The sequence below is a fragment of the Ornithorhynchus anatinus genome, chromosome 18, assembly GCF_004115215.2.
Source record: "Ornithorhynchus anatinus isolate Pmale09 chromosome 18, mOrnAna1.pri.v4, whole genome shotgun sequence".
NCBI lineage: Eukaryota > Metazoa > Chordata > Mammalia > Monotremata > Ornithorhynchidae > Ornithorhynchus > Ornithorhynchus anatinus.
In genome coordinates, this window is record NC_041745.1 from 8,478,662 (window position 1) to 8,492,309 (window position 13,648).

Sequence of the window (13,648 nt, forward strand, 5' to 3'; positions counted from 1 at the left end):
CATTGATTGATTTTTAGATTGTGGGACAGGGACTTTATTCAATTTGATTATCTTGTATCTACCCCAGTGCTTCACATATAATAAATTCTTAATAATCATAACAATAAAAATATTACTGTTGTGATGATAATTAAGAGAAGCAGTATAACCTAGTGGAAAGATCATGAGTCAGAGGACCTGGGTTCTAGCTCGGCTTCGCCACCTGCCTACTAAGTGACCTTGGGCAAGCCGCTTAACTTCACTGTGCTTGTTTCCTCAACTGTAAAATAGGCAGTTAGTATCTGTTCTCTCTCCTACTTAGACCTGGATTCTAATCCCAGCTCCACCACTGGCCTGATGCGTGACCTTGAACAAGTTACTTAACTTCTTTGTGCCTCTGTTACCTCATATGTAAAATGGAGATTGACTGTGAGCCTGTGATCCTGTGGCAAAGGGACTGTGTCTGACCTGATTAAGTTGTGTCTACCCTAGCTCTTAGAACAGTGCTTAACACATAGTAAGCACTTTACAAATACCATAAAAATGATTATAATTAATTATTTTAAGTAGTAAAAAAAGGATACTTTGGAGGGACACTAAAGAGATAAAACTGAAGCCAAATATCCAGATGGCATTGCAAGTTTAAAATGGATCGAGGAAGAGAAACAGAATCAAGATGGATGCCATTTGTGTAAAAATTTTATTATAGTCTCTAATCATCTAATATCACTGCAAATAACATTCAGCCAATAGCAAACCTCAAATCAGTTCCAGAAGTTACAAATACACAATTCCTTCATGAAATACGGGAAATGCCCAGGCAGAGATAACACCCAGGCAGATTCCAAGAAGCAGAAAAATATCCCAAAAGCCGGAGGGATTCTGTTTTCAGAACTGGCACAATAGCTCAACATGTATTTTGTGAACAAATGCACCCTGTCAATCTGGAAAAGAACAAAGGCAAGACTGTTAATGAAGGAAGGAGAGACAACCTTCCAGTAACTTGCCTCTCAAAAATACACAAACCCTTCTTCAGAGTTGTACTAAACCACATCAAGAATGACTTCAAACTGCATAGCCTCCAAGAACAAGTCAGATTCCATTTAGGATACAGAACCAGTGACCACATCCACTCCCTTTGCCAGCTAACATAAAATGCCAAGAATACCAAATTCCGCTTTGTTTCACTTTTATAACAGAGAGATCAACCAAGTGTAATTCAATGCTCTATTTCCCATGCTCCACAAAACTGGAATCACCCTGACATATGTGATACTTCTGAATGAAGGCAGGGAATGTGTAGTACAGTGCTCTGCGCATAGTAAGCGCTCAATAAAGACCAGTGATTGATGGATTGATTCTTTATCAATACCATTCCTTATGAATCAATGATATTTATTGAGCATCTACTATGTATAGAGCATTGAACTAAGTGTTTGGGAAAGTACAATACAACAGAGTTGGTAAATGCTAGTCTATGCAAAATTATAGTCCATGGGGAAGACAGACATTGACATAAATTATGGATGGGGAAATAGGAGAGGAGGATAATGGAACTCACTTCCTCACTCTTTGGAGGAGAACTGCAATTGCATACAAGAAATCACTAGTTCACTATGTCCCCAGTCTGCAGTGCACGGGCTTACTTAGAAAAATCAAGGATGGCACACAATCTTACCTAAATGGGTCTAGCCATACTGACACAACTATTTCATAAACTCCTCTGGGAAGAGGGAATCAATGGGGATGATGCAGTATGGATTAGGGAAAGAGCACGGGCCTGGGGCTCATAAGAACCTGGGTTCTAATCCCTGCTCCGCCATTTATCTGCTGTGTGACTTCACTTCTCTGTGCTTCAGTTAACCTCAACTGTAAAGTGGGGATTAAGACTGTGAGCCCAGTGAGGGCCATGAACTGGGTCCAACCTGATAAGCTTGTGTCAACCCCAGTGCTTCATACAGTGCCCGGTACATAGTAAGTTCTTAACAAATACCATGAAAAAATGATGATGGGTAACTGATACACTTCTTCTTCACAGTGTAGTGGAATTGCAAGGAAAAATGCAAGACTCGGACCCACTGTTATCTTTATATACTTTTCAGGGAAGTCCCATTTTTTTAAGGAATTCCCATAGCCAAGATCTGCAAATGACTATATATATATTGTAAAATCTGGGAACTCCAGATAGTTCTGTTTTCTGAACTTTCTCATGAACTTAAAGTTCAGCAAAACCCTTTTCTGCTGTGTCCAGCAATGGTCTGAAGCTTTATAGAAGCTCACAGTTAATATTGTTTTCTAAAACCAATCCAAAAAGGTTCTGCTAAAATCTTTCATGGTGGGCAGTGAGGTGCCATGAAAGTTTCCACTCACCTTTCTTTTCCTTTCTTCTATCAATTAGTCAATCACTTAATGGTACTTATTGAGTGCCTACTGTGTACAGAGCACTGTGTTAAGCTCTTGGAAGAGTACCACAGAGTTAGTAGACAATAATCCCTGCTCTCATGGAGTTTACAGTCTAGTGGGGGTGGGAGACAGGCAATTAAATTAAAGGTAGGAGGAGGAAAGAAAAGGGGATAATGGACATGAATTAATACTTAAATATTTGATCTTGAAAATCATTATTGGTAAGATATATTGAGTGCTCATAATGCAATACAAGTTGCTTAGAAATACGCACAGGAAATTGAATGAAAACCAGTTCCCGTCCACAAGGAAGGGAACAAGCATGCAAACAATTTAATGGTTTGCTTAGATAGCTTAGAGCAGCACAGTCAAACATTCTCTTTCCTCTTTCTTCCCATCATGCTCAAATTGTTTAAGGAACTCCTTTTCCCACACGCTGCCTCCGCAGTGCCGATGGTGCTTTCTCTGAAGATCCGTGGAATTTTTTTCAGAATAAAGGAGAAAGAGCCTTCGCAGCTGTCTAAATATTTCACCCCCAGATCCAGGAGTTTTTGTTTTTTTCCATTCTTGGCTCTGACCATGTGGGGACATCAGGCCATACCGGGGCAAAGACACGCTTCATAGGTTTGCCGAGTAGATGCTTGAATTTGGCATCAAATTCCATGATGGAAAGGGTATCCAAAAGACTGCTGTCAACTCTTTAACATTCCCCCCTTATCTATGGGTGAGGGTAGTCATCGACACTGCCCAGGGATGCTGGGGTTGGCAGTGAGGGTGATTGTATGTGTACTCTTCAGGGGCTCAAAGGAACCCCTTGACATAACTTGGGGTTGTCTCACTTTTCTGTCCAACCTTGCATCTCTTCAGCCTTGGCAGCCCCAACACTCGTCATTCACATTTCTTGTTTTCTCCTATTTCTCGTTTTCTGTGCCCCAGAATTGATTAAATGTTCTTTTGGAGGGAGGAACGTGGCCTAGTGGAAAGAACCCGGACTTGGGTGTCAGAGGTCCTGGATTCTAATCCTAGCTCTGCCACTTGTCAGCTGGGCGACTTTGGGCAAGTCTCTTCACTTCTCTGTGCCTCAGTTATCTCACCTGGAAAATGGGGATTAAGACTGTGAGCCCCACATGGGACATGGGCTGTGTCTAACCTGACTAGCTTGTATCTATCTCAGCTCTTAGTACTGTGCCTGGCACATAGCAGGCACTTAACAAATATTTTTTTTTTTTTTAAAGAGGATCCTGAGAAGCTGGCAGACAGGGACAATGTGCTGTTTGTCTTGTTGAAAGCAGTTCCTTGATGTCAGAGTCATTCTTGCTTAACCAGTGGCGTTCTTTTACCTGATGAGATTGCCTGTTCTCTTGCCTGTGTGGTAGACAGAGGCTCCTGGAGCCAGCTATAGGTTGGTTGCATTCATTAGAGGAAAATGTGTGTCCTGCTCAGAAGGGCTCACTTTGATGTCAAAACATTTCTGAAGATATCTTTATCTTCCGGGAGTTTGGATTGTTTGGCTGCCACCTCACCTTACACTGGTTTTATGGCCCCAGAAAATTCGGAATGTGTCAAGTGAGAACTAACTAGGACACAGCATCATCACATAATAGCAAGCTGTAAAAGTATATTCTTCAGGTCCCTCAGTTTGATGGTGACTAGTCATTCAGTCGGTATTTACTGAGCACTTACTCTGATGCAGAGTGTGGGACCAAGTGCTTGGGAAAGTGCAGCACAAGAGTTGGGAGAGTGCAGCACAAGAGGAGGCAGGTGCATCCACAAGGAGCTTACATGTAGTCAGTGACAGGCCTATGTTTAGATCGTCGGTGCATCTGAACTTTAAAATGCTGTGTTGTTGATAAATCGGTGTCTTTAAATCACTGAACAGAAAGAGACCATTTCCATTTCGCTTAAATGAGAAGCACCATAAATGTGTGTCTGCCACCTTCTCCTTTCCACCCCCAACTAATGGTGTGTACATGGGCAATACTGCCATTGTTAACACAAGGCCTTGGCAGAGAAGCAGCTGGCCTGGTGGATCTCAAGGACCTGGGTTCTAATCCCAGCTCCACCACTTGTCTGCTGTGTGACCTTGGGCAAGTCACTTCACTTTTATGTGCCTCAGTTACATCATCTGGAAAATGGGGATTAAAACTGTGAGCCCCATGTGGCTCAATGGACTGTGTCCAACCTGATTATTTCGTATCTCCCCCAGTGCTTAGTACAGTGCCTTGCTCAAAGTAAGCACCTAACAAATATCGTTAAAAATAACAAAAAATACCCCTACCTTCTTCTGCCAGTCTACAGAGCAAAACCTTTTCAGGCTTTTGGCAATGCATTCTCCCCTCTGAAGAAAAGAGACTGCAACTCTTTTTTCTTTGAAAATACAGATATAAAATAAAGGGAAATTTGATTCATCTGTTTCTGATTCATTAAATCATTAAGCTGTGATTTTGGAAGTAATTTGATATTCAAGATGCATTTGGAAACTTTGCCTCCCCTCACCCCCAGTCCCACTTTACTAAGAGAAAAAGCTGAGCACCAAAACGTTTGAAGTTGCTTTGAAATTCCCAGCAGGTTCTTAACCTGTGAAATGTGCTCTCCTGTCCCTGATCATTATTTGCTTATTTGATTCCCCCTCCAGCTAACATCACATGTCTGGAGACTGCACATGTCTGGCAATCGTGGAATTGTGAAATAAAGTATGATCTAATGCGAGAGTTATTCATTTAATACTTCCTGCTCATCAGCCATGCTTGAGGCCCTGCAAATGTCTGCAGATTCCCATTCTGACTTTTGCAGAGAATTCTTCCTGGAGGCTTAGAGAGAGCAAAAGAGAGAAAGGGGGGAGAATGTGAGAGGGAGGCAGAAAGCAAAGAGATAGGTGAGGGTTGGGAGTGAAAGAGGTGGGGGGGCCTGAAAGAGAAAGCAAAAGAATGAGAGAGGGGGTAGAGAGAGAGGTAAAACTAGAAAGTGAGAGACAGAAAGAGGGAGAGAGTGGCTCAGAGGCAACGACAGCAGAGGGAGAGACAACGCTGACAGAGAGAGAGAATTGAGGGGGTAAAAGATCTGCTATCACAGGAAAAACTATTGAATTTACCAGTTGAACTGGGAAACAACTCACCAAGACAGAAATCCATGTGCAAACACATGTATTTGCACCCAGCTATATTCTAAAATCTTCATCCTTTACTTAAACTTCTGAATCTCTTACACTTCAGAGATTGGATGAGTTAGGCAATTTCAAGGACGAAAGGATTTTTGTACTTGTTTTCTTTTAATGGTGATTTTTAGCGGGGTGGGTGAAAACGTTTTCAGGGCTTTTTCCCTTTAATAAAATGTTCTGGGCATTGAACAGAAGCGAAGATCATCTGAGCAGAAATGCATACTAATCTTTTACTGAGTGGTTTTGAGAACTGAATGGATAAGAAAACCCAATAAACGTTGCCTAATACATCGTGACAGAAAAATGATGTCCATCAAAAGGAGGGTGGGGATTGTAAAATTACTACAATTAACATAAAATTTACCACAACTCCAGTATTATGAGATTTCAGTATTTTGGTCTCTTCGTCCTATATTTGACCTCTCATGTGGACTCACCTTGAAAATATGCCTTTCTTTCAAAAGAAGTATACTTATTAGAAAGACTTTTTTAAGTGCTTACTGTGTGTCAAACACTTTTCTAAGTGCTGGGGTAGGTACATGTTAATTAGATCAGATAACAGATTAGGTAGGTGGAGATTAGATAGGTACAGGTTAATCAGTCCCCGTTCTGCATGGGACTCACAGTCTAGGAGGGAGAACAAATCTCCAGTTTACAGAAGAAGGGCAGTGGGGAGAGGAGGTCGCTGACTCTGATTTCAGATATATGTCTGATATAAATTTGATGCCAGGCCACTTGTTGGTTATGCGATTAGCCCCTGGTGGCATTTGGGCTTTCCAGAAGGGAATGGAAGAAGCAGATGAAACTCAAGGCCACCCTAGCTTCACCTTTTACTGCTGTCCCACAGGACAATCGCCAGTTGTCCCACTATAAAAAATTCCTCTAGCATTACAGGGAAGCAGTGTGTTTCAGTGGAAAGAGCCCAGGTTTGGGAGTCAGAGGACCCAGGTTATATTCCTTGGCTTTGTCATCTACCTGCTCTGTGACCTTGAGAAAGTCACTTTACTTCTCTGTGGCTCAGTTTCCTCACCTGTAAAATGGGGATTAAATACCTGTTCTCCCTCTCCCCTTAGACTAGAAGGGACAGGGACTGTCTGATCCAATTATCTTGTATTTATTATATAGTTTGGCATGTTATAAACGCTTATTATTATTATGTTTTGCTGGTCTACTGAGTGGAGGTAGTCCAATCCTGCCTATTTCCAAAATAGAAGGGATTTTCTCAGTCTCCAGTTCAATAGCTACACATATTCATTGCTCTGAAGTTCGATTAAATTATACATATTGTAAATCAATCAATGGTATTTATTGAGCGCTTACTGGTGCAGAGCGCTGTACTACAGAGAAGCAGCGTGGCTCAGTGGAAAGAGCCCGGGCTTGGGAGTCAGAGGTCATGAGTTCGAATTCCGACTCTGCCACTTGTCAGCTGTGTGACTGTGGGCAAGTCACTTCACTTCTCTGGGCCTCAGTTACCTCATCTGGAAAATGGGGATTCAGACTGTGAGCCTCACGTGGGACAGCCTGACTACCCTGAATCTACCCCAGCACTTAGAATAGTGCTCAGCCCATAGTAAGCGCTTTACAAATACCAACATTATAATTATTATTATTATTATTACTAAGTGCAAAGGAAGGACCAGTCAAATGGGTGACCATCATATTCCATGACAAGATGCCCTCTACCAGAGTTAGACCAAAGGAAAGGGGATCATTTTTCTACAAAAATGTTCAGTACACATTTCCCCACTCCTCAGGAACCTCAAGCGGTTGCCCATCAAACAGAAACACCTTAACATCAGCTTTAAAGCACGTAATTGCCTTACCTCCACTTACCTCACTGCTCACCTAAAACCCAGTCCACACACTTCACTCCTCTGATGCCATCCTACTCACTGTATCTTGATCTCAGCTATCTCATGCGGACACCTTGTCCACATCTTGCCTCTGGCCTGAAACGTCCTCCCTCCTCAAATCCAAGACAATTACTCTCCCCACTTCAAAGTCTTATTGAGGACACATCTCCTCCAAGAAGGCTTCTCTGACAAAGCCCTCATTTTTTCTTCTCCCACTCCCTTCTCCATCACCCTGATTTGCTCCGTTTATTCACCCCTCCCTCAGCCCCACAATATTTATGTACATATCCGTAATTTATTTATTTACATTAATGTCTTGTCTCTCCCTCTAGACTCTAAGCTCATCTGCCACTTGTCAGCTGTGTGACTGTGGGCAAGTCACTTAACTTCTCTCTGCCTCAGTTCCCTCATCTGTAAAATGGGGATTAAGACTGTGAGCCCCATGTGGGACAGCCGGATTCCCCTGTGTTTACCCCAGCGCTTAGAACAGTGCTCTGCACATAGTAAGCGCTTAACAAATACCAACATTAAATTAAATTAAATGTGGGCATGAAATCTGTCTACCTACTCTGTTGTATTGCACTCTACCAAGTGCTTAGTACAGTGTTCTGTACACAGTAAGTGCTCAATAAGTATGATTGATTGATCTGCACACCCCCCAAAAAAAGATCAGATTTCCCTCCAATATGCAGGGTATGCTACAAAGAACATTTTTTATTTAGTGGTATTTGTTAAGCTCTTACTATGTGCCAGCTACCGTTCTAAGCACTGGGGTAGATAAAAGCTTATCTGGTTGGACACCATCTATGTCCCCTTGGGGCTCACCATTTTAACTCCCATTTTACAGAGGAGTAACTGAGGCATGGAGAAGTGAAGTGAGTGGCCCAATATCACACAGCAGACAAGGGGTGGAGCAGGGATTAGAACTCAGGTCCTAAACTCTGCACAGATCTTCTCTACTTTTCACTGTTCTCTGTCATAGAGGCTGCCTCTGCTGCCGCTAATGCAGTCCCTGCGCAGCTGCCCCCATGGCTACAACCACCACATCCGTGACCTGCGGCTCCTGCCTTGCACCGCTACAAAGCCAGGATCCGGGGGTTGATCCGGACCTGAACCAGGGTGAGCTGGGGAGGGCAAGGTGGAGGAGGAGGAGGGGAGGGTATCGTTGTCACTGTCCCATTGCTCAGTGAAATGGAGAGCATTGGTAAAGGAGAAAGTGTAAATGCTACTGCGGATTAGGAGAAGGAAACACCAAAGATAAAGCAGACTAGCTCCAGAGGTAAGGGGTTGAATAAATTGATCAGAAAGGACCCAGCGTCTGAGGCGGGGGGCCTGCTTTGTACCCCTGGACTGACTGCAGGTCAGGTAACAAACACAAAATGTCACCCCCTCCCCCCAAGTGGACAAATGCCCCCTTTTCCATGGGTTTCTGTAACTGTAACCAACATCCCTAAATGCACTTTGGACTCTTAATTAATTTGACCCGGACATGACCTATCTGAAATGGGCAGGCAGCCTTGGTGTTGTTTACGCAGGCTCATTACTCTAAGGGTCAATTTGCAAAATCTTTCGCCAGTTTCCAGGTTTTGTCCTGGGTGGTATTTTTGTCAAGTGACTTTGACATGATATTCGAGTTGTATCTGAAATAATACCCTTAAATCTGGGTAAACATGGCTTATCCTTGATACTTTGATTATAAGTCTGAGGTACTCCGAGGCTGGGGGTGGTGTTTTTCTGTTTTCAACGCTATAAGACTGAATGCTCCCTAATAATAATAATGATAATAGTACTTAAGTGCTTACTCTGGGCCAAACACTGTTCTAAGTGCTGGGGTAGATACAAGTAAAGCAGGTTGGGACACAGTCCCTGACCCACATGATATTCCTATTGATTCAGATACCTCCAGATCAGTTGATGATGGTGATGATAAAAATAAGAGTAATATTTCTGATTTTGGTTAAGTGCTCACTATATGCAAAACATATATTAAACCCTGGGGTAGATACAGTGCAATCAATTCAGACATAATCCTTGTCCTACATGGGGCTTAAAGCCTCAGAGGGAGGGCGAACAAGTAGGTAATCCCCATTTTGCAGTTGAGGAAACAGAGGCCCAGAGAAATTGAGTGACTTGCCATAGGTCACACAGCAGGCAAGTTGATCATTTGGCCAAACCTCCCTAACTAGCCTGAAGCAAATCTTAAATCCCATAGCCACAGAAGCTGGGAGGGTCAGGAGGCGGAACCCTGACAAGCCAACTGGGCCAGCCTTAGGCAAAATGGTGTGTCCTTTGTACATTCACATTCCATGATCCCGGTCTACTTAGCAAGTAGGAGCATCTTGCATGTGTGTTCAGCTTGGCACCGAGACTGGACATGTTTTCGTTCTCTAACTAATTCCGTTGTATTATACTCTCCCAAGTGCTTAGTACAGTGCTGTGCACCCAGTACACACTTAATAATACCACTGACCGATTGAACTGATTGCTCGGATCAAGGATTAATCATTGAGAAGAATCCACTGGTACCATATTTATTGAATCTAAAAGTAAGTGCTTCCCAAACGAGGGAAACCCTGGGAAGGAAGTTGCAAAACAGCAGCAGTGTGGCCTGTTGGAAAGAGCACCAGCCTAGGAGACAGAGGAAGTGGGTTCTAATCTTGGTTCTCCCTCTTGCCTGCTGTGTGGCTTTGGGCAAGTCATTTAACTTCTCTGTGCCTCAGTGTGCTCATCTGTTAAATGGGGATAAGATACTTTGTCTTCCTCATATAATAATAATAATGTTGGTATTTGTTAAGCGCTTACTATGTGCAGAGCACTGTTCTAAGCACTGGGGTAGACACAAGGGAATCAGGTTGTCCCACGTGGGGCTCACAGTCTTAATCCCCATTTTACAGACCAGGTAACTGAGGCACAGAGAAGTTAAGTGACTTGCCCACAGTCACACAGCTGACAAGTGGTGGAGCCTGGATTCATACCCATGACCTCTGACTCCAAAGCCCGTGCTCTTTCCACTGAGCCACGCTGCTTCTCTATATTCTCTATATTTGCACTGTGGGCTTGGCATGTGTCTGAACCAATTTTTTTTTTTTTGGTAATAGTATTTGTTAAATGCTTACTACATACCAGGCACTGTGCTAAGCTCTGGGGTAGATACAAACTAATCAGGTTGGACACAGTTCATGTCTTACTTGGGGCTTACAGTCTCAATTCCCATTATTCAGGTGAGGTAAAAGAGGCATAGAGAAGTTAAGTGACTTGACCAAGGTCACACAGCCGACGTGGCAGAGCCAGGATTAGAACCTGGCTCGGTTCTAATTCTGATTCCAATACTGATATCTGATACTGATAGTGGCCAATTCTGATACTCCTGGTTCCCAGTATTTTTCAGACATCTACATCAACAATCCTAAACCAGAATATCCTATTCTTGCTCTTAGCTTCTGCTCTTAGACTGTGCGGATTAAGAATCTGTGTCTGATCTGATGGCCTTGTATCTACTCTAGTGCCTAGCACAGTGTACTGGTTCTTAGTGAAGGTTTAATAACCATTATTATTATTATTTCTTTGACAAGGCTGTATTTCTCCCAGTACTCATCCTGTCTTGCCTCACTCCCTTCACTCCTGGCTGTCATTTTTGAATCCCACTCCCCAGTGGAGGGATGCAATTCTCGGCCCTCACCTGAGGTGGATTTTGGGGGTAGTCGGGTTTATGATTCTTGGGCCCACAGGGTGGAGTTGGAGTTGGCACCCTAACCGGGGCACTGATTTTCCCACCAAGCCTAACTCTAGAAGGCGTCACTTTGTGAGATTATTCTGGTTGCTTTTATACCTCTCCCCATGTGGAGTCAAATTGTAGTGTTGGGTTGACAGTATTACAACAGCAAATTAGTGAACCCAGGAAACAGATCAATCAATCAATCATATTTATTGAGCACTTACTGTCTGCAGAGCACTGTACTATGTTCTTGGGAGAGTACAATATTACAATATAACCTAGTTGGTAGACACATTCTCTGCCCACAACAAAAAGAGAGATCTTCAAGGAAGGACCCTTTACCAATTGTTTATTGACCAAACTTGAGAGTAGAAGGAGCAAATATGACCACAGAGGGAATCAGACAGGAGAAAAGTGAAGCTTTAATTGTCTCAGGTTTTTAGGGGGGATGGTGAAAGTGGTACAAGGCAGAAGCAGTCTGATTTGCCTTCTGAGGTGCAAACTTTCTCAGAGTTCGGTTAACCTTGGCAGTAGACCCAGCCTATTTTTGCCTTCCGGACAGCAAAGTTTCTCCAAGTCAGGGACTTAATGATGAAAATCAGACCAACTTGTCTTTGACTCCCGGGTAGTCAGGCATTCGCATGTTAGTGTAATTTTTCAAAGGGTAGAAAGGTCGTAGTATCTTTTCCCCCACTATCTATAATCAAAGGGAAATTCAGTGCTAGCATTTGAAAATCACTGCACTCGCCAGCCAGCCAGCCACCCTCAGCACCTGAAGTTTGCTCCTCCATCAGATTGCACAGATAGACATCAGCTATCAGGATATGCCAGCCCTAACTTGGATGTGCAGGTATACATCATGCCCCGACTAATCCTGAATGTATTGTCTGGGAACAATTCAAAACATCTCTAGACAAGTTCAGTGTTTCATTCAAAAGGAATGAACGCTGCTACCCAGAGTATTCTCATCAGATCTCCTACCAGCAAACTCCACAGCCAAACCTGAGCAAATAAGTATTTCCCTGACAAGTTTTTTCCTGCCGTAATTTCTTTTTAAAAGAGAAATCCAAATTAGAATAGGTTAAGGGGAGAGAGTGGGAGGGAGGGAAAGAGATAGAGACAGGGAGGGAAAGAGGGACAGGGAGAGATAGAAGGAAAGAGAGAAAGGAGAGTGGAGAAAGGGGAGAAGGAGAGAGAATGAGAAGGGGAGGGGAGAGAGAGAGCCATGTTGATGGGGGAAGGAATGCAAATCCATTCCATAGTAATGTTTTGGTGTGTCTCACGGAGGTTGTGTGCAGTTGTGCTGACTGCTCTTGCCCAGAATACGAGTCCATTTGGTGTACACTTTGCCCATGTGCACTTCCAAGTGATCAGCAAGTATATAATGAATCCTAAAATCCATTTTGTGTCCTACGCTTCACAGGTGTACCAATCAATCAGTGTGATAATGACAAGGCTTCTGCTGAGCCGGTCACCCTCCCCAACCAAAAAAACAAACGTATGCACATAAACAGACACACAGACACTCACACACACACACGCCAAGCTGACTCCAAACTTCTTGAAAACTTCTTGAAAAGAATTTAGCTTGAGTATAAGGAGAGCTCTGCATATAGTTAGCCTTCAATAAATACCATTGATTGGCAAAATACATTAAGGGAAATAAAACAAAGGTATGTAAAAATCCCAAGGACAGAAATGGGATAAAGGAAAAGGCTGCCTCCTATTTACATCATGGGGAATTGCCCATAATAATTGACACCTGAAAAGGGAAAGATTTTTAATGGTTTGTTTTGTTTTTACCTCCTCCTTTCCTCTTCTTACAGTGGGCATTTTGCCAGGTACTGTTCTGACTCCCCTACTCTTTCTGCTCTATACTAACTCTTTCTGGTTTCAGCGCCTCTCTGTAACTCCCAAATCCATCAATCTCTCTTTTTTTAATGGTATTTTGTTAAGTGCTTAGTATGTGCCAGGCCCTGTACTAAGCACTGGAGTAGATACAAGTTAATGAGGTTGGAAACACAGTCCCTGCCCAAGTAGAGCTTATGGTCTTAATCCCCATTTTGCAGATGAGGGAACTGAGCCACAGAGAAGGGAAGGGATTTACCCAAGATTGCCCACGGACAAGTGGCAGAGCTGGCATTAGAACCTGGTTCCTTCTGACTCCCGGGCCCATACTCTACCCACTAGGTCACACTGCTCCCCTCTTCCCTTGACCTATTTTAATCAGATCTACAGTCCCGCATCTTCTGCCTCCAGTACATTTCCACTTGGATATTCTACCAGCACCTCCAGCTCAATATAATTATAGTATTTGTTAAGTGTTTACCATATACCAAGCACTGTACCAAGAGCCGGATCAATAACAATGGAATCGGCTCAGACTCCCTCCCCTGTGAGATTCACAGCATAGGTAGGAGGGAGTATGACTGAATCTCCATTTTACAGATGAGGAAACCGAGGCATAGATAAATTAAGTGACTTACCCAAAGTCTCTCAGCAAGCAAGTGGCAGAGCCGGTATCAGAACCCCGGTCCTCTG